Here is a 22584-nt window from a genome sequence, read left to right as displayed (position 1 = left end):
ACTCCTTGAATGATTTTTTTTTAACTCAAGTATGTTTATTTCAGGTATACAACACAGTGAATTGATATTTTTATAGATTATGCATCATATAAAACGGTTAATATTATTGACTATTTTCCCCATACTGTACATTATATCCCTTTGATTTTACAGTTGGTAGTTTGTACTTCTTAATTCCCTTCACATATTTTTCCCATCCCCTTACACCCCTCCCCGCTCTGGTAACCATGTTTGTTCTCTGTATCTGGCTTTGTTTATCTAGTTTTATTTATTAGTTTGTTTTGGCTTTTAAATTCTGCATATAAATGATATCATGCAGTAATTGTCTTTGTGTTGTCACAAATGGCAAGATTTATCCTATTTTATGACTGAGTAATACTGTGTTGTGAATACATTTACCACATCTTCTTAGTCGTGGACGCTTAAGAGGCTTCCATATCTTGGCTGTGTTATAGAACAGAGTGCGTATATCTTTTCCGACTTTGTTCAGGTATATACCCAAGAGTGGAACTGTTGGGTCATATTTTTAGTTTTGCAGGTAAACATCATACTATGTTTCATAGTGGCTTTACCCATTTGCATTCCTATCGAAAGTGCACTGAGGTTTCCTTTTCACAGCTTTGCCAGTGCTTCTTATCTGTCATCCTTTTGAGGACAGCCATTCTGACAGGTGACGAGATGCCTCTTTGTAGCTTTTATTTGTGTTTCCCTGATAATTAGTATTGCAGAGCATCTTTTCATGTGCCTGTTGGCTGTCTGCATGTCATCTTTGGAGAAATATGTATTCAGGTCCTCTGCCCATTTTTTTTTAATTGGATCTTTTTTTTTTTTTTTATAGAGTTCTGTGAGTTCTTTGAATACTTTTGATATTAACCCCCTTCAGACATATCACTTGCAAATATCTTCTCCCATTCAGTAGACTGCCTTTTTGTTTGGTTGATGATTTCCTCTGCTGTGCAAAAGCTTTTTAGTTTGGAGTGTGTTCTCATTTGTTTATATTTGATTTTATTTCCCTTGACTGAGGGGATAAATCCAAAACTATTTTGCTAAGATATGTCAAAGAGTTTACTGCCTAGGTTTACTTCTAGGAGTTTCATGGTTTCAGGTCTTATTTTTAAGTCTTTAATTCACTTTGAGTTTATTTTTTACATATGGTGTGAGAAAGTAGTTCAGTTTGGTTATTTTGCATGTTGCTGTCCAGTTGTTTTAACACCATTTGCTCAAGAGTCTGTCTTTCCCCCCTTGTATATCCTTGCTTCTGTTTTCATAGATTAATTGACCATATGTGCGTGGGTTTATTTCTGGACTCTGTTCTGTTCCATTGATCTCTGTCGGTTTCTAAGCCAGTATCACACTGTTTTGATGTCCAGAAGCATTTGTTATTGTTTCTCAAGATTGTTTTGGCTATTTGGGATTTTTTTGTGTGTGTGTGGTTCCATACACATTTTAATATTATTGTCCTAGTTTTGTGAAAAATGTTATTGGTATTTTCGTAAGGATCGCATTGAATCTGTAGATTGCTCTGTGTAGTATGGACATTTTAACAACATTTATTCTTCTGATCCATGTTAATCTGTTCATTTATTTGTGTTGATTTCAGGTTCTTTGTTCAGTGTCTTATAGGTTTCATAGTACATGTCTCGTACCTCCTTGGTTAAATTTATTTCTATGTACCTGATCCTTTTTGATTTCATTGTAAATGAGATTGTTTCCTTAATTTACTTCTAATAGAAAGGCAATGCCAAAGAATGCTCAAACTACTGCACAATTGCACTCATCTCACACGCTAGTAAAGTAATGCTCAAAATTCTCCAAGCCAGGCTTCAGCAATATGTGTACCGTGAACTTCCAGATGTTCAAGCTGGTTTTAGAAAAGGCAGAGGAACCAGAGATCAAATTGCCAACATCCACTGGATCATCGAAAAAGCAAGAAAGTTCCAGAAAAAACATCTTTTTCTGCTTTATTGACTATGCCAAAGCCTTTGACTGTGTGGATCACATTAAACTGTGGAAAATTCTGAAAAAGATGGGAATACCTGACCACCTGACCTGCCTCTTGAGAAACCTGTATGCAGGTCAGGAAGCAACAGTTAGAACTGGACATGAAACAACAGACTGTTTCCAAATAGGAAAAGGAGTACATCAAGGCTGTATATTGTCACCCTGCTTATTTAACTTATATGCAGAGTACATCATGAGAAATTCTGGGCTGGAAGAAGCACAAGTTGGAATCAAGATTGCCGGGAGAAATATCAATAACCTCAGATATGCAGATGACACCACCCTTATGGCAGAAAGTGAAGAACTAAAAAGCCTCTTGATGAAAGTGAAAGTAGAGAGTGAAAAAGTTGGCTTAAAGCTCAATATTCAGAAAATGAAGATCATGACATCTGGTCTCATCACTTCATGGGAAATAGATGGGGCTACATCTATGGGAAATAGATTTGGGCTACAAAATCACTGCAGATGGTGATTGCAGCCATGAAATTAAAAGACGCTTACTCCTTGGAAGGAAAGTTATGACCAACCTAGATAGCATATTCAAAAGCAGAGACATTACTTTGCCAACAAAGGTCCATCTAGTTGAGGCTATGGTTTTTCCAGTTGTCAAGTATGGATGTGAGAGTTGGACTGTGAAGAAAGCTGAGTGCCAAAGAATTGATGCTTTTGAACTGTGGTGTTGGAGAAGACTCTTGAGAGTCCCTTGGACTGCAAGGAGATCCAACCAGTCCATTCTAAAGGAGATTAGTCCTGGGTGTTCTTTGGAAGGAATGATGCTAAAGCTGAAACTCCAGTACTTTGGCCACCTCATGCAAAGAGTTGACTCATTGGAAAAGACTCTGATGCTGGGAGGGATTGGGGGCAGGAGGAGAAGGGGACGCCAGAGGATGAGATGGCTGGATGGCATCACTGACTTGATGGACATGAGTCTGAGTGAACTCCAGGAGTTGGTGATGGACAGGGAGGCCTGGCGTGCTATGATTCATGGGGTCGCAAAGAGTCGAACACGACTGAGTGACTGAACTGGACTGAACTGAACTGAATAGCTCGTTATCAGTATATAGAAAGGCAACAGAATTCTGTATATTAATTTTTCATCTTATAACTTTACTGAACTTGTTTATTGTAACAGTTTTTTGGTGGAATCTTATGGTGTTTTACATAAGAGGATTATGTCATCTGCAAATGAGATGATTTTACTTAGCCCTTTCTGATTTGGATGCTTTGACTTCTTGCCTAACTGTTCTGGCTAGAAATTATCATACTGAGTGGTAAGAGTGGGCACCTTATTTTGTTCCAATCTTAGAGGAAAGTTTTCAGCTCTTCACTATTGAGTGTGATGTTATCTGTGGGCTTGTCATATATGGTCTTTTTTATGTTGAGGCAATACTTTTTATTACTAGTTGGTTGAGTATTTTATCATGAAGGAGTCAAATGGTTTTTCTATATCTGTTGATAAGATACTTTATTCCTTCACTCTGTGAATGTGATGTATTGCAGTGATTTGTATATACTGAACTGTCCTTGCATCCTAGGGATAAATCTCATTTTGTCATGATGTGTAATTCTCTTAATGTGATGTTACTGTTGAGACATTTTGCATGTATTTTCCTCAGGAATATTGGCATCAAATTTTCTTCCCTTGTGATTGCTTTCTCTGTCTTTTTTCTGGGTAATGCTGGCTTCATAAAATAAGTTTTATGAACTTTTCCTGCTCTTAAATTTTGGGGAAGAATTTGGTAAAGATTGGTGTTAATCCATCAACAAAATGAAAATGGAACCTGTAGAATAGGAGGAAAAACTATTTCCAAGCTGTATACCTGGTAAAGAATTAATATCCAAAATATGTAGAAACTCATATAGCTCAATAGCAAAAAAAAAAAAAAAGGCTGGGGGAAGGAAGTAATAAAAATAGGCAAAGGAATTGAACAGTCATTTACCTAACTTTTTGAAAACTTCTGTGCACACAAATACACACTTGAATCCTACATATGAATAGGAGAAAAATATTGAATTCCTTCTCTTACTCCACTAGAAACAAAACAAAACAAAACAAACCTCCACCTTTTACCAGTGCCAAATTGGGACAATATTTTCCAAACTCTCCAGCTCTTAACTCTTGATGTAAAGAAATGTTAATAAATCAGTATTTTACAAATCTGTTTTGAAGCTCAATTTTGTCTTCAAGTATATTTATATAGTAAGTTAAACATTTTGTTTTCTTTCTCAGTTTCTTATTTTTAAGTGTCTCACCACATACTCTTATAAAACTTCCCTTGAAGCTTTCAGTCTTCAAAGTATATCTCATGGTTAACACTTAGGTTTATTAAGATTGTAGGGAAAATGCAGAAAATTTAAGAATAGAAAATAGGTATTTTGAGAAATAGACTTAGGACTAATTTCAGATAACAATGCAGAAAAAAAATCATCTATAAATATTGATTTACATCAGTCTGTTCCTTTTAGCAATTTATTTCTAATTGCTTTTCATTTCTAATGCATTTCCTCTTTTTTAAACTTATTTATTTGAATTGGAGGATAATTACTTTACAATACTGTGATAGCCTCTGCCGTACATCAACATGAATTGGCCATAGGTATACATCTGTCCCCTCCCTCCTGAACACCTGGCTACAGCCCTCTCCACCCCCTCCCTCCAGGTTGTCACAGAACACCAGCTCTGGGTTCCCTGCATCATACATCAAACTCCCATTGGCTGTTTTACATGTGGTAATGTATATGTTTCAATGGTATTCTCTCAACTCATCCCACCCTCTCCTCTCCCACTGAGTCCAAAGATCTGTTCTTTATGTCTGTGTCTCCTTTGCTGCCCTGCATATAGGATCATCAGTCCCATCTTTCCAGATTCTATATATATGTGTTAAAATATGATATTTGTCTTTTTCTTCCTGATTTGCTTCATTCTGGTAATGGGCTCTAGGTTCATCCATCTTATTAGAACTGACTCAAATACATTCCTTTTTATAGCTGAGTAATATTCCATTGTGTATATGTACCACAATTTCCTTATCCATTCATATACTGATGGACATCTAGGTTGCTTCCATGTCCTAACTATTGTAAATAGTGCTGCAATGAACATTGGAGTACGTGTGTCTTTTGCAAGTAGGGTTTCCTTAGGGTATATGCCCAGTAGTGGGATTGCTAGGTTACATGGCAGTTTTATTTCTAGTTTTTTTAAAGGAATCTCCATACTGTTTTCCATAGTGGTTGTATCAGTTTGCATTCCCACCAACAGTGTAAGAGGGTTCCATTTTCTCTACACCCTCTCCAGAATTTATTGTTGATAGACTTTTGGATGATAGCTATTCTGATTGGTGTGAGATGATACCTCACTGTAGTTTTGATTTGCATTTCTCTAATGAGTGATGTTGAGCATCTTTTCATGTGTTTATTAGCCATCTGTATGTCTTCTTTAGAGAAATGTCAGTTCAGGTCGTCTGCCCACTTTTTGATTGGGTTGTTTGTTTTTCTGGTATTGAGCTGCATGAGCTGCTTGTGTATTTTGGAGATTAATCCTTCCATTTTCAGTTGTTTCATTTGCTATTATTTTCCGCCATTATGACGGTTGTCTTCTCACCTCACTTATAGTTTCCTTCATTATGCAAAAGGCTTTAAGATTAATTAGGTCCCATTTGTTTATTTTTGCTTTTATTTCCATTACTGTAGGAGGTGGGTCATAGACAGCATCTTTCTGTGATTTATGTCAGAGTGTTCTGCCTAGGTTTTCCTCTTAAGAGTTTTATACTTTCTGATCTTAGGTTTAGGTCTTTAATCCATTTTGAGTTTATTTTTGTGTCTGGCTTTAGGAAGTGTTTTAATTTCATTCTTTTACATGTAGTTGACTAGTTTTCTTAGCAGCTCTTATTGAAGAGACTGTCTTTTCTCCATTGTATATTTTTGCCTCCTTTGTCAGAGATAAGTTGTCCACAGGTGTGTGGATTTATCTCTGAGTTTTCTATCTTGTTTCATTAGTCTAAATTTATGTTTTAGAGGGTTGATTCCTCCAGTTCTGTCCTTTCTCAAGATTGCTTTGGCTATTTGAAGTCTTTTGTGTTTCCATGCAAATTGTGAAATTATTAGTTCTAGTTCTGTGAAAATTACTGTTGGTAGTTCAGTAGAGATTGCATTGAATCTAAAAATTACTTGGGACAGTATAGTCATTTTCACTATATTAATCCTTCCAATCCAAGAACATGGTATATCTCTCCATCTGTTTGTGTCGTCTTTGATTTCTTTCATCAGCATCTTATAGTTTTCTGCATACAGGTCTTTTGTCTCTTTAGGCAAATTTATTCCTAAGTATTTTATTATTTTTGTTGCAGTGGTGAATGGGATTATTTCCTTAATTTTTCTTTATGATTTTTCATTGTTATTGTATAGGAACACAAGGAATTTGTGTGTGTTAATTTTATGTCCTGCAACTTTACTATATTAATTAATTAGCTCTGGTAATTTTCTAGTGGCATCTTTAGGGTTTTCTATGTAGAGAGGCATGTTATCTGCAAACAGTGAGTTTTATTTTTTCTTTCTCAGTCTAGACTCCTTTATTTTTTTTTCTTCTCTGATTGCTATGCCTAGGACTCTCAAAACTATGTTGAATAATAGTGGTGACAGTAGGCACCCTTGTCTTGTTCCTCAGTTTAGAGGAGCATTTCCTATTTTATGATTGTAATTTATTGTTCTTTTCACATTGGGCACCAATTCATTGTCACTGCCTTTATTTTTGCCACATTAAAAACCCATTCCTAAATATGTTTACTCCACATATACACAAAAGAGGTATTTTTTCACTCCAATTCGTGAGAATAAAAGCTAATTATATGCTTTTTTTAGGAATACAGATTTTCAACCTACCTCAAGAGGGATGCTATTAACAAAGTATGTAAGGGTTTTTTGGTGTGACTTTTTTCTTTCTTTCCAACACTCTCCTTTATCATTCCCTTGTTTCACAAATATTTTATAGCAAGATTTCAAAGCATCATATAAAACAATGAGAAATCTGTAATAGAGTGTACCTACAAATATATAAGTTTTATCAGAAAAGTAGGAATGCAGATATGAGACAATTGGTGGAATGAAAAAAGAGTAAATTACTAAGTACAGTTTATACTCCATATGTACTTATCTGAGATGTAAAAGAGTTGATAAGCCTTTAGTTCTTGATTTCAGCAGAACAGAAAGATGATTTCTAAGATCAAGGACTAAAAGATCACGAATTGTTCCACCTCTAGGTGAACGCATATTGAATATCAATTGTGAAAGATACAGTATTTCACCTTAATACTCTAGAAGAAGAATGACAGGTACAAACTTAACAGCCCGTATTATTTGAATGTAAATGTTAATATAAGTCAAAATATGATCAATACACAAGTATAAAGGGCTTGAGGAATTCAAAAGAAGGAGAAAGACAATACTTGATTATGAGCACCACGTTGAGTTTTAAAGAGAAGGGGCACTTGGGATGGACTTGAAAGACTGCAAAGGATTTAACAAGAGGGAACAGAATTAGCAAAAGCTAGAGGTGTACACGGAGAAGGCAATGGCTCCCCACTCCAGTATTTTTGCCTGGAAAATCCCATGGACAGAGGAGCCTGATCAGCTGCAGTCCATGGGGTTGCTAGGAGTCGGACACAACTGAGCGACTTCACTTTCACTTTTCACTTTCACGCATTGGAGAAGGAAATGGCAACCCACTCTAGTGTTCTTGCCTGAAGAATCCCAGGGATGGGGGAGCCTGGTGGGCTGCCATCTCTGGGGTCGCACAGAGTCAGACACGACTGAAGCGACTTAGCAGCAGCAGCAGCAGAGGTGTACAAGGGTAATGAATATTTAAGAGACCTGAAGTAATGCTGCATAGATTTGGGATAGATTATAAGTGAACAGTAAATTAAAATTTTAGCTAGGTGTCTATTTTCAGAAACCTCTAAATATCAGATCAACTCTTTTAATTCACTAGACAATAAGAAACCATTGTAGATTTTTGGGAAGATTATTTCAGCAGAGATATTTAAAGCCAATTAGATGGAATATTAAAAACACAATTGGAAATTAAGAAGTCACTGTACTTGACTCTCCAGGTCTGGATTTCAAACCTTAGCATGCATGAAAATAGCTGTGGAACTATAAACCAGTGATTGAGCACAACCCCTGAGACTATGATTTCATTCCTAAGCTGTGGGGCTCAGGAATCTTTACTCTTAACAAGTGCCCCAGGTAATTCTGTACATATTAAAGTCTTGAGTGTCTAAGCCACAGACAGGTGAGAACATGACCTTGAGTGTGGCAGGCCTAATAGGGTATAGGTGAGACTGATGTGGTACCCTAGCTGCAAAAACTTGAATTTTTATAGATGACTCAGTTTCAGTTCTGAGGCTCGCTTAACTGAAGCATCAAAAACAATGAGCATTTGTTAAGCTGTACAGTGCTAGTTCTCAGAATTGCTTCCTGAAGGTGACTAAAACTGAACGCTGCCTTAACACACATGGTTTGTGGTTGGATCTGACAAGTTGGGACTACATTGAGAGACTTAGATGTCATCTGCTTCTTATCTCCTAACTTTGTAAAAGCTTGGTGGGGCTGCTGAGAGAGATTGCTGGGAAAACAGGGAGGTGAGATTGAGCTCTCCAGGTCAGAGGTAAAATAAATGAGTGAGTAAATGACTGAAGAAAAATGGTTGACTTTTGAAGAAAGTTTACAGGACAGTAGTTCAAATAGCATGAGGAAAAATATCAACAATGTCTTAGTAACAGATCTTTAAAGATTACAAACAGTTTCAGGAAGTCTTTCTGACTTGCTGCCACAACTGGGAACAAAGTAAGCCAAAAGCAAAAACCTCTTTGTCTTGTAGGCCTTTTACTTCCTATTCCCAGAAACCTGTCTCTAGTAACGGTTGTGCATGGGTGTTCAGTTACTTCAGTCGTGTCTGACTCTGCTACCCCATGGAATGTAGCCTGCCAGGCTGCTCTGTCCATGGAATTCTCCAGGCAAAAATACTGGAGTGGGTTGCCATTCCCTTCTCCAGCAGATCTTCCCAACCCAGGGATCAAACCCACATCTCCTGGGTTTCCTGCATTGCAGGCAACTTCTTTACCACTGAGCCACTGGGGAAGCCTATAGCAGTCTAGATACTTCATAGGAGGATGATCCTGATGAAAAATCTATTTGAGCATTTCTTCCAGGCGACATACATTTCTGGTACTAGATTCTCCTCCTCCTCCTCCTTGGAAAATAAGGCACACTTTAACATGAAGTTCAACATAGAACGTCAGGGAAAAGATTAGTGCCACAGAGCAAACATTATTTGCTCCTAAAATATATAGTTGTGACTCAACTCTGCAGGAAGAGTATTTATAAATACTCTTCTACTAGATAGAAGTCTTGAGGGCTGATAAGATTATATCTGGATGAAAAGTGGGGAATGACTATTTTCTAGGTCACTTGAAAGTGAAAGTGTTAGTTGCTCAGTCATGTCCAGCTCTTTGTAACCCGGTGGACTGTAGCCTGCCAGGCTCTTCTGTCCATTCTCCAGGCAAGAATACTAGAATGAGTTGCCATTTCCTTCTCCAGGGGATCTTCCCGACCCAGGGATAGAATCCAGGTCCCCCTATAGAGGCAAATTCTTTACCATCTGAGACACTAGCGAAGTCTACATCACTTGCCAAAGTATAATTATGATTTGAAATGATTAACATAATTATTGAAAGTATAATTATTAATTATAATAATCATGGAGTATTTTGGGGTCTTCCAGATGGCTCAGCAGGTAAAGAATCTACCTGCAATGCAGGAGACTCAGGAGACAGGGGTTAGATCTGTGGATCATGAAGATCCCCTGGACAAGGGAAATGACAACCCATTCCAGTATCCTTGTTTGGGAAATTCCATGGACAGAGGAGCCTGGTGGGCTACAGTCCATGGTGTTGAAAAGAGTCAGACACAACTGAATACATGGCACATCTTTATAGTAGTGGAAATACTTCTAGTTTAATAGTTTCTGAAGTAATCCCATCTGCAGATAGGAAGAGACCAATAATAAAGAACATAGCATTTCTTTAAATTTATATTATGTACTCTTGCCTGGAAACTCCCATGGATGGAGGGGCCTGGTGGGCTGAAGTCCACGGGGTCGCTGAGGGTCGGACATGACTGAGCGACTTCACTTTCACTTTTCACTTTCATGCATTGGGGAAGGAAATGGCAACCCACTCCAGTGTTCTTGCCTGGAGAATCCCAGGGACGGGGGAGCCTGGTGGGCTGCTGTCTATGGGGTCGCACAGAGTCGGACACGACTGAAGTGACTTAGCAGTAGCAGTATTATTTTTTAATTTATTAATTGGAGAATAATTGCTTTACAACGTTGTATGGGTATCTGCCATACAACAACATGAATCCGCCATAAGCATATAAGCCCCTCCCTCTTGAACCTCCCTGCGCCCCCCATCCCACCCCTCTAGATTGTCACAGAGAACCAGGTTGAGCTTCCTGTGTTGTACAGAAGCTTCCCACTAGCTGTCTGTTTTACATATGGTAGTGTATGTGTGGACTCCGGGAGTTGGTGATGGACAGGGAGGCCTGGCATGCTGCGATTCATGGGGTCGCAAAGAGTCAGACAGGACTGAGCGACTGGACTGAACTGAACTGAATGTATATATTTCAGTGCTACTCTCTCAGTTCCTCCCACCCTCTCCTTCCCACACTGTGTCTACAAGTCTGTTCTCTGAATATTGTTAATACATAGTGTTATTTATAATGTGGGTGACTCTTGAGCTCTATCACTGGAAAGATAAATAAATCTTATGAGTTTGACTAGCTGGTGTTTCAACTTCCAAAACATTATGTACAGTGTAGTGTTTTATTTATTTTATTTTATTTTATTTTTAAACTTTACATAATTGTATTAGTTTTGCCAAATATCGAAATGAATCTGCCACAGGTATACCCGCGTTCCCCATCCTGAACCCTCCACCCTCCTCCCTCCCCTCCCCTCCCTCTGGGTCATCCCAGTGCACCAGCCCCAAGCATCCAGTATCGTGCATCAAACCTGGACTGGCGACTCGTTTCATACATGATATTATACATGTTTCAATGCTATTTTCCCAAATCTCCCCACCCTCTCCCTCTCCCACAGAGTCCATAAGACTGATCTATACATCGGTGTCTCTTTTGCTGTCTCGTACACAGGGTTATTGTTTCCATCTTTATAAATTCCATATATATGTGTTAGTATACTGTATTGGTGTTTTTCTTTCTGGCTTACTTCACTCTGTATAATAGGTTCCAGTTTCATCCACCTCATTAGAACTGATTCAAATGTATTCTTTTTCATGGCTGAGTAATACTCCATTGTGTATATGTGCCACAGCTTTCTTATCCATTCATCTGCTGATGGGCATCTAGGTTGCTTCCATGTCCTGGCTATTATAAACAGTGCTGCGATAAACATTGGGGTACACATGTCTCTTTCCCTTCTGGTTTCCTCAGTGTGTATGCCCAGCAGTGGGATTGCTGGATCATAAGGCAGTTCTGTTTCCAGTTTTTTAAGGAATCTCCACACTGTTCTCCATAGTGTCTGTACTAGTTTGCATTCCCACCAACAGTGCAAGAGAGTTCCCTTCTCTCCACACCCTCTCCAGCATTTATTGCTTGTAGACTTATGGATTGCAGCCATTCTGACTGGCGTGAAATGGTACCTCATAGTGGTTTTGATTTGCATTTCTCTGATAATGAGTGATGTTGAGCATCTTTTCATGTGTTTGTTAGCCATCTGTATGTCTTCTTTGGAGAAATGTCTATTTAGTTCTTTGGCCCATTTTTTGATTGGGTCATTTATTTTTCTGGAGTTGAGCTGTAGGAGTTGCTTGTATATTTTTGAGATTAGTTGTTTGTCAGTTGCTTCATTTGCTATTATTTTCTCCCATTCTGAAGGCTGCCTTTTCACCTTGCTAATAGTTTCCTTTGTTGTGCAGAAGCTTTTAAGTTTTATTAGGTCCCATTTGTTTATTTTTGCTTTTATTTCCAATATTCTGGGATGTGGGTCATAGAGGATCCTGCTGTGATGTATGTCGGAGAGTGTTTTGCCTATGTTCTCCTCTAGGAGTTTTATAGTTTCTGGTCTTACATTGAGATCTTTAATCCATTTTGAGTTTATTTTTGTGTATGGTGTTAGAAAGTGGTCTAGTTTCATTCTTTTACAAGTGGTTGACCAGTTTTCCCAGCACCACTTGTTAAAGAGGTTGTCTTTAATCCATTGTATATTCTTGCCTCCTTTGTCAAAGATAAGGTGTCCATATGTGCGTGGATTAATCTCTGGGCTTTCTATTTTGTTCCATTGATCAATATTTCTGTCTTTGTGCCAGTACCATACTGTCTTGATAACTGTGGCTTTGTAGTAGAGCCTGAAGTCAGGCAGGTTGATTCCTCCAGTTCCATTCTTCTTTCTCAAGATCGCTTTGGCTATTCGAGGTTTTTTGTATTTCCATACAAATTGTGAAATTATTTGTTCTAGCTCTGTGAAGAATACCGTTGGTAGCTTGATAGGGATTGCATTGAATCTATAAATTGCTTTGGGTAGTATACTCATTTTCACTATATTGATTCTTCCAATCCATGAACATGGTATATTTCTCCATCTATTAGTGTCCTCTTTGATTTCTTTCACCAGTGTTTTATAGTTTTCTATATATAGGTCTTTAGTTTCTTTAGGTAGATATATTCCTAAGTATTTTATTTTTTCCGTTGCAATGGTGAATGGAATTGTTTCCTTAATTTCTCTTTCAGTTTTCTCATTATTAGTGTATAGGAATGCAAGGGATTTCTGTGTGTTGATTTTATATCCTGCAACTTTACTATAATCATTGATTAGTTCTAGTAATTCTCTGGTGGAGTCTTTAGGGTTTTCTATGTAAAGGATCATGTCATCTGCAAACAGTGAGAGTTTTACTTCTTCTTTTCCAATTTGGATTCCTTTTATTTCTTTTTCTGCTCTGATTGCTGTGGCCAAAACTTCCAAAACTATGTTGAATAGTAATGGTGAAAGTGGGCACCCTTGTCTTGTTCCTGACTTTAGAGGAAATGCTTTCAATTTTTCACCATTGAGGATAATGTTTGCTGTGGGTTTGTCATATATAGCTTTTATTATGTTGAGGTATATTCCTTCTATTCCTGCTTTCTGGAGAGTTCTTATCATAAATGGATGTTGAATTTTGTCAAAGGCTTTCTCTGCATCTATTGAGATAATCATATGGTTTTTGTTTTTCAGTTTGTTAATGTGATGTATAACATTGATTGATTTGCGGATATTGAAGAATCCTTGCATCCCTGGGATAAAGCCCACTTGGTCATGGTGTATGATCTTTTTAATGTGTTGTTGGATTCTGATTGCTAGAATTTTGTTAAGGATTTTTGCATCTATGTTCATCAGTGATATTGGCCTGTAGTTTTCTTTTTTTGTGGGATCTTTGTCAGGTTTTGGTATTAGGGTGATGGTGGCCTCATAGAATGAGTTTGGAAGTTTACCTTCCTCTGCAATTTTCTGGAAGAGTTTGAGCAGGATAGGTGTTAGCTCTTCTCTAAATTTTTGGTAGAATTCAGCTGTGAAGCCGTCTGGACCTGGGCTTTTGTTTGCTGGAAGATTTTTGATTACAGTTTCAATTTCCATGCTTGTGATGGGTCTGTTAAGATTTTCTATTTCTTCCTGGTCGAGTTTTGGAAAGTTGTACTTTTCTAAGAATTTGTCCATTTTTTCCACGTTGTCCATTTTATTGGCATATAATTGTTGATAGTAGTCTCTTATGATCCTTTGTATTTCTGTGTTGTCTGTTGTGATCTCTCCATTTTCATTTCTAATTTTATGGATTTGATTTTTCTCCCTTTGTTTCTTGATGAGTCTGGCTAATGGTTTGTCAATTTTATTTATCCTTTCAAAGAACCAGCTTTTGGCTTTGTTGATTTTTGCTATGGTCTCTTTTGTTTCTTTTGCATTTATTTCTGCCCTAATTTTTAAGATTTCTTTCCTTCTACTAACCCTGGGGTTCTTCATTTCTTCCTTTTCTAGTTGCTTTAGGTGTAGGGTTAGGTTATTTATTTGACTTTTTTCTTGTTTCTTTAGGTATGCCTGTATTGCTATGAACTTTCCCCTTAGGACTGCTTTTACAGTGTCCCACAGGTTTTGAGTTGTTTTGTTTTCATTTTCATTAGTTTCTATGTAAATTTTGATTTCTTTTTTGATTTCTTCTGTGATTTGTTGGTTATTCAGCAGCGTGTTGTTCAGCCTCCATATGTTGGAATTTTTAATAGTTTTTCTCCTGTAATTGAGATCTAATCTTACTGCATTGTGGTCAGAAAAGATGCTTGGAATGATTTCTATTTTTTTGAATTTACCAAGGCTAGATTTATGGCCCAGGATGTGATCTATCCTGGAGAAGGTCCCATGTGCGCTTGAGAAAAAGGTGAAATTCACTGTTTTGGGATGAAATGTCCTATAGATATCAATTAGGTCTAACTGGCCTATTGTATCGTTTAACGTTTGTGTTTCCTTGTTAATTTTCTGTTTAGTTGATCTATCCATAGGTGTGAGTAGGGTATTAAAGTCTCCCACTATTATTGTGTTATTGTTAATTTATCCTTTCATACTTGTTAGCATTTGTCTTACATATTGCGGCGCTCCCGTGTTCGGTGCATATATATTTATAATTGTTATATCTTCTTCTTGGATTGATCCTTTGATCATTATGTAGTGACCATCTTTGTCTCTTTTCACAGCCTTTTTTTTAAAGTCTATTTTATCTGATGTGAGTATTGCTACTCCTGCTTTCTTTTGGTCCCTATTTGCATGAAAAATCTTTTTCCAGCCCTTCACTTTCAGTCTGTATGTGTCCCCTGTTTTGAGGTGGGTCTCTTGTAGACAACATATATAGGGGTCTTGTTTTTTTATCCATTCAGCCAGTCTTTGTCTTTTGGTTGGGGCATTCAACCCATTTACATTTAAGGTAATTACTGATAAGTATGATCCCGTTGCCATTTACTTTATTGTTTTGGGTTCGAGTTTATACATTGTTTTTGTGTTTTCTGTCTAGAGAAAATCCTTTAGTATTTGTTGGAGAGCTGGTTTGGTGGTGCAGAATTCTCTCAGCTTTTGCTTGTCTGAGAAGCTTTTGATTTCTCCTTCATATTTGAATGAGATCCTTGCTGGGTACAATAATCTGGGCTGTAGGTTATTTTCTTTCATCATTTTAAGTATGTCTTGCCATTCCCTACTGGCTTGAAGAGTTTCTATTGAAAGATCAGCTGTTATCCTTATGGGAATCCCCTTGTGTGTTATTTGTTGTTTTTCCCTTGCTGCTTTTAATATTTGTTCTTTGTGTTTGATCTTTGTTAATTTGATTAATATGTGTCTTGGGGTGTTTCACCTTGGGTTTATCCTGTTTGGGACTCTCTGGGTTTCTTGGACTTGGGTGATTATTTCCTTCCCCATTTTAGGGAAGTTTTCCACTATTATCTCCTCAAGTATTTTCTCATGGTCTTTCTTTTTCTCTTCTTCTTCTGGAACCCCTATGATTCGAATGTTGTAGCATTTAATATTGTCCTGGAGGTCTCTGAGATTGTCCTCATTTCTTTTAATTCGTTTTTCTTTTATCCTCTCTGATTCATTTATTTCAACCATTCTAATTCACTAATCCTATCTTCTGCCTCTGTTATTCTACTATTTGTTGCCTCCAGAGTGTTTTTAATTTCACTTATTGCATTATTCATTTTATACTGACTCTCTTTTATTTCTTCTAGGTCCTTGTTAAACCTTTCTTGCATCTTCTCAATCTTTGTCTCCAAGCTATTTATCTGTGATTGCATTTTGATTTCAAGATTTTGGATCAATTTCACTATCATTATTCAGAATTCTTTATCAGGTAGATTCCCTATCTCTTCCTCTTTTGTTTGATTTGGTGGGCATTTATCCTGTTCCTTTATCTGCTGGGTATTCCTCTGTCTCTTCATCTTGTTTAAATTGCTGAGTTTGGGGTGTCCTTTCTGTATTCTGGCAGTTTGTGGAGTTCTCTTTATTGTGGCGTTTCCTCGCTCTGTGTGGGTTTGTACAGGTGGCTTGTCAAGGTTTTTTGGTTAGGGAAGCTTGTGTCGGTGTTCTGGTGGGTGGAGCTGTATTTCTTCTCTCTCCTTTCGAAGACTTGGGTTGCTTTTCTGGGTGCCTGATGTCCTCTGCCGGCATTCAGAAGTTGTTTTGTGGAATTTACTTGGCTTTTAAATGTTCTTTTGATGAATTTGTGGGGGAGAAAGTGTTCTCCCCGTCCTACTCCTCCGCCATCTTAGCTCCTCCCCCCTATGTACAGTGTAGTGTTTTAAATTGAAAAATTCAGATGAAAGTCAAGCAGATGTTTGATTTTCTGCAAAGTCATATAATTTCCTCTTCTGTCATTATAAAATATTAACATTAGTCTTAGATGACTTGAAGTAGAACCCATTTATTTTATTTGACTTTTTACTAGGACTATAAAAATGACAGTGTTCTACTAGAGAATAGAGATGCTTTTGAACTGTGGTGTTGGAGAAGACTCTTGAGAGTCCCTTGGACTGCAAGGAGATCCAACCAGTCCATTCTGAAGGAGATCAGCCCTGGGATTTCTTTGGAGGGAATGATGCTAAAGCTGAAACTCCAGTACTTTGGCTACCTCATGCGAAGAGTTGACTCACTGGAAAAGACTCTGATGCTGGGAGGGAAACTCCAGTACTTTGGCTACCTCATGTGAAGAGTTGACTCATTGGAAAAGACTCTGATGCTGGGAGGGATTGGGGGCAGGAGGAGAAGGGGACGACAGAGGATGAGATGGCTGGATGGCATCACTGACTCGATGGACATGAGTCTGAGTGAACTCCAGGAGTTGGTGATGGACAGGGAGGCCTGGCGTGCTTCGATTCATGGGGTCGAAAAGAGTCGCACACTACTGAGCGACTGAACTGAACTGAACAGAGAACAAAGGCATTCTAACCACAGTGTGTTATGGTATACCATTTCTCACAAACCATAAACAGCTATGTAGCGAAAACAGTGAGGCCGCTGCTACAGACAAAGTACTATTGTGTGAGGGCTCCCGAATCATGCTCATGTCATAAAGAGAGTTATTAATTTCAATTATAACCATAACCATTTAGAAATGCTAGTATCTAAATCCAGTATATAGAAATACGTAACTCATCATAAGTAAAATTTAAATTCCACATTGACAGGCGTTGTAAAATTTACCCTCTCTAGTAATTAGATCACAGACCAGAAATCATGTGGCCTTCCTTAGGAAATTAGGTGGCTTCTAAAATAATTGATTATTATAATGGCATGTGATGAAAAACCATTAATTCCAGTAAAGAGTAATTTTAGATGCAAAAATATTTCATACTGAGCTAAATTTTCCTTCTAGATATTTTAAAATACTGATATTATATTCTTAGACTCTTACAAGTTATAATTAAAGATATAGTATAGAAATCTCTCTAGAAAATAAATAACACAGATTTTTTGTGAGGTGATCATATGTGCCATATGTTTATTATCCAAGCATATGCTAAACCATTGGGTGTATGCAATAGACATCTAACAATAGAAATAGAATAAAGTATATTTATTTGAGTATGTAGAAGTGTACTGAGGATTCACTGGCATTTTGGAAGATAGACAAAATGAATATAAGGATAAAATTGATTGAATACATACAGCATGTAATTCTATACTCCAGTTCTGTGCCTAAATCTAGAATGACCCTTCCCTCCTACCATCAAGGGGGAAAAAAATTCTGTGCAAAGAACAGATAACATTTAAACAAGAAATCTAAAACCATCTTCAAATATTGAATTTATAGTGAGTATAAACTTATATTTGACATTTAAATATTTATTTTGCTAGGAATTTTCTAACTTTAGTTGAGATTTTTTGGTCACTTTCTGGTTTGGCAGTATGTTTGACTCTCTTACATGGAATAGCAATAGTTAAAGTAAATGCCTTGAAGGACTATGAGAAAGGTTAAATTTATGACCCTTTCCATCTAAAACAGGACAAATTGAAAATTCAAAGAGAAAGATCATTCTTTAAACTTCTAAGTGGAATGTTCATTTTAATTTTACGAGTCTGTACCAAAATACTGTATTTGGACCTAATCAAAATATTAGTGTCTTAAAAAAGTCACTGGTGGTTTAAAACATGTATGGAGATTTTTAGCTTATGTTGATACTTTCTTGTGAAATATAAAAATATAAATTTATGGGAGGGAAATTATTTTTAAAACCTACTAGCATTTGAGCACACATTCATACAGATTTATGAGTATATTTTCTGAAATTTATGCATTCATTTCATCATTCATAAGTGAATCTTTGTTCTTTGGCCTAATGGAAATCAGTACAGTGCCTCCTTGTAGTTCAGTGGTTCAAATATTAACATATAACATTCCTTCCATTTTTACTTTCAGCCTCATCTCTCCTAATGTTCTGAAGTGGTTCCAGACTGTGAACAAGGCTAAAAGATACTAGGATGTGCTCACAATCGATACAGTTATTGGGCCAATTTCTGTACCTGACATAGCCTTCCTTTGGGAGGAAATCCCTCTGGGGCACCTGGCTGAAACAGTTGAATCGATTCCCAGCAGACTGTCCAACCAGGGCGCGCTACTTGTGTAGACAAGCAGGCAGACAAGCAGGCACTGGGCGTAGTTAGACTCCACTGGAGACACCCTTTTAAGGTTAAGTGGTTTTGAGTGACAAAGTAGCTCTTCTTTCAAGACAAGGAGTGGCTTGGATTTTTTCTTGTAGGGAAAGAGACATTGTCTTTTAGAAGGAAAGGATAGATAAGCCTTGGATGGGTGCTTGGGCAAATGAACAGAAAGTCTGAAAATTTATTATGGAAATGTAACTTTAACTATCTGCCAGTCCTGGGAAATTTAAAGTTATCTAAGCATTGACCTTGACCTTTGAACTAATGGGACTTAGTTCAGAGCTACAATTCACAATTGTTATGTTACTTTTTTTTTTTTAATAGCAGTGAACATCATTTGGATGTGTGATAGTGTTGTCTAAGAGTTCCAAAGAAGTCCCCATTTCCAGGGGAAAATTTCCCTCTGCATTACCATCCTCTGGGATTTCTTCCAACTTATGTTGTATTACTATGTTGTAATCATTTTGCAATTGCTCTACTTCTGGACAAATAAGATATGCAGCTTTATTTTGGTATGTTGACTTTTTGAGGAAAAGTCTTTGGGTGTTCACGGAGTTGTTGGAATAAAAATCTGGGACCCAAACACACTTTTTTATTTTCATTAAAACCTACTTTTCCATATAAACAAGTTTGATCACATAACACTAAATATGATAGAGCACATGTAGAAGTTGCAGCTGGCCACAGGATGTAAATGGGACATAGAATTTTGTAGTTAGAATTTACCAGAGAGGTGACAACAACTTATTTTTATAAAAACAAAATCCAATTGTCGCTCATTTCTCTTTCTCAGAATTCACTCGCAGGCTTTGTCTTGATCCTGTGAATCATGTTACCATCTGGCCTTGGGAAGTGGGCCCCACCACATCTGTGTCTCTCTCTCCTGCAAACACAACATGAAAAGACCAACAGGGGCTGAAAAATTGACTTAAAATTATTGCTTTCAAACCCACTATCTTTTCGGCAAAGACAAAATGGTTTGTGACTTCAAGATAATCATAATTTAGATTGAGATATCAAAGACCGTTTTCCTAACAGGTTCCTGCGGTGGTTTTTCTGTCTCAAAATCCCAATTCAAGATTGTCTTGAGACCTGGAAACTGAGATACCAAGACCATCAGATTATCTCATGAAACCAGACTGAAAATAATTCTGTAACTCACACTGATCTTGGCTACCAAAGGATCTCAGTAGATGAATATAATGTGGAAGTAAACTTTAACTTACTCTTGAGATGGGATCTTAATTGTATCAATTGTTATGAGTATATTTCTTCTGAAATTGTCACTTGATAACTGGTAATCCATTTTCTCCCCCATCATATTTCCCCATGAGTTGCTTAGTTACAGTGTTTTCTTTTTCTTTATTTCTTTATCTCTTTCTATGCTTCACAGTCAAACTAGGTTTCAGCAGAATAATGATGAAGGCAGGGAATAAATATAGCAAAAGCAAAGGAAAATAATTTTTCTGTTAGCCATACTCCTCTAATCCAGCCTTCTACCACCTCTTCATCTCCCATCCCCACCAACCAAGGCATTAGGCATTACAGAGACAGCTGTGAACCATGTAACTTTGATCGGCGGATAGTCCATAGTTTAAGACAGTTATTCTCAAGAGAGTAGTATCACCCCTAATGGTTGGGGGGAGCATTAGTTCTTTGGGAGGCAAAATCTGAGATATTAAAATGGCTTGTAGCTCTTCAAACAATTTGCATCCCATATATCTATACATAGACATGTATACAATACATCTTAGTTTTTAAAATATCATAGGGGGTTGCCATTAGGGAAAAGACTAAAAACTCCACAGGGTAGACAATAAAAGCAAAAGGTTGAGAAGCATTGCTATTCTCTTCTAAAATGATTGATTGCTATAAAAACAGCCCCTTTCCCAGCTCCCATATGCTCTAGCATTGTTACAACTCCAAACCTAAACCAGGAAGATTTTAGCATTCTCTTAGTTTTTCTAATACTGTGTTTATATGTTGTTTTAATATCAGTTGCAGTGGCACCCCACTCCAGTACTCTTGCCTGGAAAGTCCCATGGACGAAGGAGCCTGGAAGGCTGCAGTCCATGGGGTCGCTGAGGGTCAGACATGACTGAGCGACTTCACTTTCACTTTTCACTTTCATGCATTGGAGAAGAAAATGGCAACCCACTCCAGTGTTCTTGCCTGGAGAATCCCAGGGATGGGGGAGCCTGGTGGGCTGCCGTCCACTGGGTCGCACAGAGTCGGACACGACTGAAGCGACTTAGCAGCAGCAGCAGCTTTGTGCCTACATGAATATTTTTTAGTAGTACTTTTCTGTTTGCTAAGTAATTAGGAAAGAATGCATCTTACATTTGTCTGTTAAACATCCTGTTGATTCAGTGGGATTCTTTATCAATAATATGATATCAGTCTTTTGTCCTAAAGTTTTTCTCTTTATTTCTAAAATGCTTCTGGCTGTGAAATCAGAATTGTCTTGATGAATGGCTTCACAGATGACAATTTCCTTTTTGTTAGAGTCCCAACTTTTTCATAGTTCCTATGGTATTTTCCACTTACTTTGAGTATGATACATGAAAATGTATTTTGTTCTTGTTATTTATATGTAGCTCTACTAAGCTGAATAACACAGGCTTCCTCAAATACTCAATTTCAAGAGCCTATTGCAAGCAGACTAAATATTTAACATTGAATTAAATTGAATTGAAGTGAAAGTTTCTCAGTCATGTCTGACTCTTTATGACCCCATGAACTATACAGTCCATGAAATTCTCCAGGCCAAAATACTGGAGTGGGTAGCCTTTCCTCTCTCCAGGGGATCTTCCCAACCCAGGCATCAAACCCAGCTCTCCTGCATTGCAAGCAGATTCTTTACCAACTGAGCTATCAGGGAAGCCCAATATTTAACATGTTCTGTACTAAATAGAAATTTAGTGATCAGTTGTATTCTTAAAGTTTTCATTCAAATTATTCTTTTTATTGAACCAAATGGGCATGTTCACAGTTCCTTGCAGATTGCTTTTCAAAGAAAAAAAAAGTATATAGTTTTAAAAGTACAGTTACTATTCAGAATAAGGGGAAAACACAAATATCAGATGCAGAAGTTTTACATCAAATTAGCATAGCTTAGGAAATATTTGTCGGAGAAGGCAATGGCACCCCATTCCAGTACTCTTGCCTGGAAAATCCCATGGACGGAGGAGCCTCGTAGGCTGCAGTCCATGGGGTGGCTAAGAGTTGGACACGACTGAGCGACTTCACTTTCACTTTTCACTTTCATGCATTGGAGAAGGAAATGGCAACCCACTCCAGTGTTCTTTCCTGGAGAATCCCAGGGACAGGGGAGCCTGGTGGGCTGCAGTCTATGGGGTCGCACAGAGTCGGACGTGACTGAAGTGACTTAGCAGCAGCAGCAGCAGGAAATGTTTGTATGCTGTTAACTCTCAACTGTGTTTCTGTAATTCAGACCACTTTTCCAGACTCTAGACCATGAGTTAGCAAACTATGGCCCTTAGATCAAATTTAACTGTAGCCTGTTTGTGTACATTTTTATTGGAACACAGCCATGCCTGTTCTTCTGCGTGTTGTTGTTGACTGCCCAATGGCAGAGTGGTTGAGATGTAACACTTGGCCCACAGAGTCTGATAAAACACTTACTCTCTGGTTTGCTGACCCCTCCTCTAGTCTTATGGGCTTCCCAGGTGGTACCAGTGGTAAAGACTCCACCTGCCAAAGCAGGAGACATAAGAGATGTGGGTTCGATCCCTGGGTCAGGAAGATTCTCTGGAGAGGGCATGGCAATCCCCTCCAGTATTCTTGCCTGCAGAAATCCATGGACAGAGGAGCCTCTCGGGCTATAG

The 22584-nt window shown here is 37.8% G+C and overlaps 1 protein-coding gene across 13 annotated transcripts in view; it reads left to right on the top strand.

Moving 5' to 3' along the window:
* Window positions 1–22584, top strand: part of AHR (aryl hydrocarbon receptor) — a 503901-nt gene that overhangs the window by 277877 nt on the left and 203440 nt on the right. The window lies entirely within an intron of this gene.

The sequence above is a fragment of the Bos grunniens genome, chromosome 4 (assembly GCF_055505025.1).
Source record: "Bos grunniens cultivar Pamir isolate PY7600 chromosome 4, Bosgru_T2T1.0, whole genome shotgun sequence".
NCBI lineage: Eukaryota > Metazoa > Chordata > Mammalia > Artiodactyla > Bovidae > Bos > Bos grunniens.
This window is presented reverse-complemented; position numbering and strand designations above follow the sequence as displayed.